Source organism: Halyomorpha halys, unplaced genomic scaffold (genome assembly GCF_000696795.3).
Source record: "Halyomorpha halys isolate HHAL.00 unplaced genomic scaffold, Hhal_1.1 Scaffold8924.1, whole genome shotgun sequence".
NCBI classification, from domain to species: domain Eukaryota; kingdom Metazoa; phylum Arthropoda; class Insecta; order Hemiptera; family Pentatomidae; genus Halyomorpha; species Halyomorpha halys.
Window position 1 is genome coordinate 1,344 of NW_027108356.1, and position 5,700 is coordinate 7,043.

Sequence of the window (5,700 nt, forward strand, 5' to 3'; positions counted from 1 at the left end):
TGCATTATAGAAACCATACCTATGTGAGGTTGGGTAACCATCTGTGTGCCAAGTAAAATATCTTATTATGCGTCAAAAAATCTTCAATGCTTATAGTGCCAACCGAAAAGAGAAATACAAAATTTAAGCAAGTTTCTTCAAAATTGTCAGTAGATTTTTAATACTAGAATCTCGTTAAATACACCCCTTCCAGCTATTGTGTTAACATATATTAGCAACCCAAAACGTACATAAAAAGAGAAAAAGATTGTGCCCTTCAAAATTTTCATGGCACAAACTGACCCAGACCAAAGATGGAATTTTTTTTATTTATTTATGGCTCAAGTGAATAAAACGTATAGATATATCTATTGAAACTTAGACTTTTAAACTTTGATCCGATTACAATACTTTACTTAAATTTGCGATAAAGAACGCAAAACCTTACTAGCTATCCATCAGTATTTTATTCAACAAACAGGTTTGATGCCAAAGGTCTGTCCTAAACGCTAAGACCTTGGAATTTTCGAGTATATATAGCAGGCGAGCACTCCAGAGTAGCATCAGTTCTACTGGACAAGTATAACAGATATCTTACAACAATGGTTTCCATCAAATTCCTTGTAAGTATCATTTCGTTTGTGTTTTTCAAATTTAATAATTAAATAATCCATTACTTGCTCTTCTATTCAAAACTGTATAAAATATACATGTTCTACTTCCTTTATACTTAAGATCCTCTTCTATTTACTTTACACTTTCTCCTCTTGCAGTTCTTCGTGGCTTTGGCCATCGCTTGCGTCGTCGCCTTCCCAGAAGAGGCCCAGAGGGTTAAGAAGCAGGTCTTCTACGGAGGCTACCCATACTCCTACACCGGATACAACGCTCCTCTCGCCTACTCCGCCGCTTACCCAGGATACTCCGCTTACTCTAGCTATCCCTACTACTACTAGGACACTCTCTACATCTAAGCACAATATGTAATTTTCGGCTCTTAAACACAATAAATTTCCGTTGTTTTTAAAAATATGTGTTATTAGTAGTAATATTCCTATTCCCAAAAAATATTTATTGAAAAAATTATGGAATCAAAGGTAATGATAAATGTTTAGATAAATAAGTTTGATTAAGATCATTACGTCTTTTGCTGAAACGCGCTCATAAGAAAGCCATGGTGGAAATCAATCATTCTCTCAGTTGGCTCTTGCACATAATAATTTCGGTTATTTTTAAAATATGTATTTTTATATTTATATTCCCTGCTTACGAAATTCTTATTAAAAATATGATAGTATAACTGTTAATGTAATATTTGGTGTATAAATTACATAGGTTTTATTAAAATAATTTTTCATAAATTATTTGCACTGTTATATTGTTATTTTTTTTAAAACATTTTTCAATTCTTTTTGATAGTTAAAACCAAAAATTATACGATTTATCAATTCTAGGGCTCACATCATAACCACCACCTAACAAAGTAGTGTATATATAACTTAATAACTATTAATATGGCATGACTATTAATAACATGAGCCTAGTTATATTTTAAAAAATATTTTGTTCCTTAATTATTAATTAATCAATAAGTAACTTATAGGAAAAGCATCTAAGAATATATAAATGTTGGTAAATTACGCAGGTTAAGAAATAAATAGTGTTTAAAAGATGCTATAAGGGAGGATAAATAATAAATAAATTCAATAAGAAATAATTAATTGAACCATTAATAAATTCTAAATTTTTTTATTAGCTAAAACTGGAAAATAAACCTGAAAAAAATTTACATTCACTCAAGTATATATAGAATATATAGTAAAAGAAAGTATTTCGATCATGCAAAATTTGGAATTCAATTTTTGGATGGAAATACATGCTTTGAGGTTCCTGAGTCCAAAAAAACATAATTTGGCAAAATAATCTATATGCGTGTAGCCTAGTTTAAAAATGGTAAGTCCTACGAAACTTAAATTACATTTTTGAGGTAAACGCCGGGATTATGGAAGGAATTTTTCGATGAAATCGACTGACTGGAAATGTGACTTCATAGAATCGATTTTCATTTATTTTTTCGATTAAAACGATTTTGATTAAACTATGTATATCAACGTACAATTGAATAGTCTTTAATTTCAAATAGGTCTTGTCCTCTTTGAAATAGGCTGAAAGGATTTTAAGGCATATTTTTAAAAACATTTGAATTGGAAGTACCTAAATTATTGTTTTTAAATAAACAGTTCCAACTGTTGGTAATGATTAACAATAAATTAATAAAAAATATGAAAGAATTTTATGAATAAATTAAGGAGACAAAAGGAAAAATAATAATATCCGATTCTAACGGGAAACGCCGATCTTTCCATATTCCATTACGATTTCGTCTGCTTTACTGTTTTATTCTTGACAGGACCAAAATACGAATTTTTATAATTAAAATGTTTGTCTTTCCTAATCTTTTAACTATTTTTTTAAATTACTAAAATAGCGATAAATTCTATCCCTGATCACTAATCTGAACAAAATTTAGGGACTTATTTTACCAGTAAAAGTTGTGTGCACGCACTGCACCAGATTTTTAAAACATGAGATATTTATTTTACCATATCTAGTAGAAGGTTGAAATGGTAATAAAATTAATAGAGCAGTTAAACCTATAAACAGAGGGAAATATTTAATAGCTATACTCGGACGCCTATTCAGTAATTTATATAATGTTATTTGTTATAAAGTTTGTCATTTTTTTCAATTCCAGCCTCCCTTATATTTCAATTATATCGGTCAACATGAATATATATTTTTATGTCATATCGGAAAATATTTTTTAATATTTTATAGAACAGTTTTCTGAAGATTGACCATTAAAAATGTCATATTTGAAACAAAATATTTTTTATTTTTGCGATCATATAAATAAAAATTAAATATTTAAAGGAAAAAATTTTATTTAAATTTATGATGTTTTCAAAGGGAATATTTCCTCTACGTAACTTAAAAACTGCTCCAATTAAAAGCAGAGTCTTTTACATCAGGAAAATATTTCATTCTAGGTCTTACATTTTCCCTGGGTCATTATAAATTAATCTGTTCTTTTGTAAAAGGTTCTTTTTTTTCCGTTCTAGTACCTTTAAACTAATTGGATGTAAATAATTACACTTCACACTTCCGTAGGTTGAACTTTATATAATCGATTTACTGTGTCTCATTTAGAAAAGCATTATTTCACCTAATTTGTATATACTACTAAACCAAAAAAATATGCAAGTCACCAAAGCTATCAACTTGAACAGCCCTGATGAAGCTCTACAAAGTGGGTCGAAACGTCGGAAAATAAATAATTGTTTATTTAGCATAACTTTTTATGTACTTATACACATAAAAAAATATACTTATAGCTCTTTACGCCTTCAGGACGCATCAGATCAAAATATTTCCTCTTATGATTTCGTCTTAAAATCTAATTTGCTATCAGAATCACTCTTCCGTTTTAAATTGAAAGGTGATAAACCACATACCACTTCCATGGCACAGCGAAAATCAAATTGAAATTGTATAGTTATTAGTATGTAGAACATGTAGCGATATCCCTATTACTGGTCTATGCTTTCACTACTTAGTGCTGCCGAAACAGTTGAAAGCATCATCAAACATACTATATTGAAATATGTTCATTTATTTTAAATACTTCAATGATACAAATATAATATCCATGTCATATGATGTAATATTTTAAATGTATTATTTGAATAAATGAAGATAGAATAGAAATCATCTGATCCACTAAAAGCTAACTCATTGTATGTAGCATCTCTGGATGGAATATTAAAGCTCATAAGTAGGGCTAATACAAATTTGACTAGTATGAAAATCCCCTTGAGGGATTTTCCTCCTTAGGGAGTAGTGAGTGATAATATACATTAGGGGATCAGTACATTCTAGAAATTTTATTTCAATGAGTATATTTTGTAATTACTCCATCCGTCCTTCTCTGTATCAATCCTCCTTACAACCCCATCTGTCCTTTTTCCAGGATCTACAGTAAATATCTGTAGGTATGGCTACTTTTGCACGGAGGAACGTCTTAGGGAGTGGAGTTTCAATCCTCCAAGGGGATAACTTCCAGAGTTTCCGTCCTTCGAGGATTTACGGTGAATATCCCTAAAACTTGCTAATCATTCTGTCAATTCACCTCCTATCCAGTATACCTTCCCTATTGCATTGTAGAGACCTTCTGATTGTACCAGGACTGAATATACAGTCAGCTTCAGTGTATGTGGTCCCATTATATGTATACCACGAAAACCACAACTTAGTAACTCAAATATCATTATTTTGCAAACGTCAATGCGAATCTTGCCGGATTTATGATTAATTATAGAAAAGTTTAAATTTACTTTAAAAGAAATTCGTTTCATACATTCTTCCAATTTTGTTTCCCTATTATAATATCAACAACATATATTGGGTTGTAAAATAAGTTCGTAGCGTTTTTTACTGGGGATTTCAATAGAAACTTCAGATTCCTGTAAATATTTTTAATCAATTATAAATGAACCATTTTGATCTATTACATGTTACCATCTTTCAGGTAATTTTTCAATTCCGTTCTTCCATAACTCAGATTTTGGCGTAATGAAATCCACTATGTGCGTTTTGCAGTCCTCCAGCGAATTAAAGTGTTTCCGTTAAGAGAGTTTTGAAAAGCTCGAAATAAGTGAAAATCTCTTGGGGCAAGGTCTGGTGAATAGAGTGGTGGGGATCACATCCCAGCCAAACTCCAATAATTTTTGCCGGATCTGCAAAGACACGTGTGAACGGGCGTTATCGTGATGGGAAACTCTGCCTTTACCATTAACTAATCCTGGACACTTTTGCTCAACACTGCCTTTATTTGTTCCAACCGGGCACAGTTCTGCGACATCCTGTGACATAGAGTGTGGATTGTCTGTGACCAATGGTTGAATTTAATCATTATCAACAGTTGAAAGACGAGGGCTATACGTCTTCCAAGCCAAAATTTCCGTTTCTGAACCGAGCAAACCACTTACGGACGATGCTTTCTCCTAAAGCATCATCGCCATAAACTGCAGATTTCGTTAACCGCCTGTGCAACGGATTACCTTTTCCGGAAATAAAAAATCATTAAATGACGAAAATGATTTTTTTTCTCCTCCATTTTGAGCGAGCAAAATATCACTTAAAGATAAGGAATCTCGGTTGAAACTGATGCATTAAAGCACCTTAACTAATCTTTTTTTTAATGTAAACATTATTGACTAAGAAAACATGATTTTATGGACACAGAGAGGATTAAATTGAAATATTGAAAAACGCAACGAACTTATTTTAGTATCCAATATAATGTTTCACTCGTTCTCCACAGCTACAAGTTGTTAAATGACTGCATAATCTTTATCTCATTCTCTAACCATCTATATCAATCCTGCATTTGTTCGTAAATATTGAGGTGTGTAATTTATTATCATTGGATTTGGATAAGGAAAAATTTGTGCAGTACGTGTGTAGCATCAGTGTAACCAAGAGTTAAATTTTATTTTCGTTTTTTTGATCTTTGCTCTTCCAAATGTAAGATTCGTCCCGTATTCGTATTTGTTACACACACATATAGGGTGTTTTTTTAAGCCCGATAGAACTTGAAATTGTAAAAAATAACACAAAAAATTAAATTGTAATCAAAATTTTTTTTTTATTCGAAAGATCAAT

General features: G+C 31.1%; 1 long non-coding RNA gene across 1 annotated transcript; it reads left to right on the top strand.

The window, feature by feature from the left end:
• Positions 1 to 420: 420 nt before the first annotated feature.
• LOC106692122 (uncharacterized) lies at positions 421 to 1,006 on the top strand. The gene is made up of 2 exons (XR_001344915.3): positions 421 to 602; positions 753 to 1,006. It is a non-coding gene; the product is annotated as an uncharacterized lncRNA (long non-coding RNA).
• Positions 1,007 to 5,700: the final 4,694 nt, after the last annotated feature.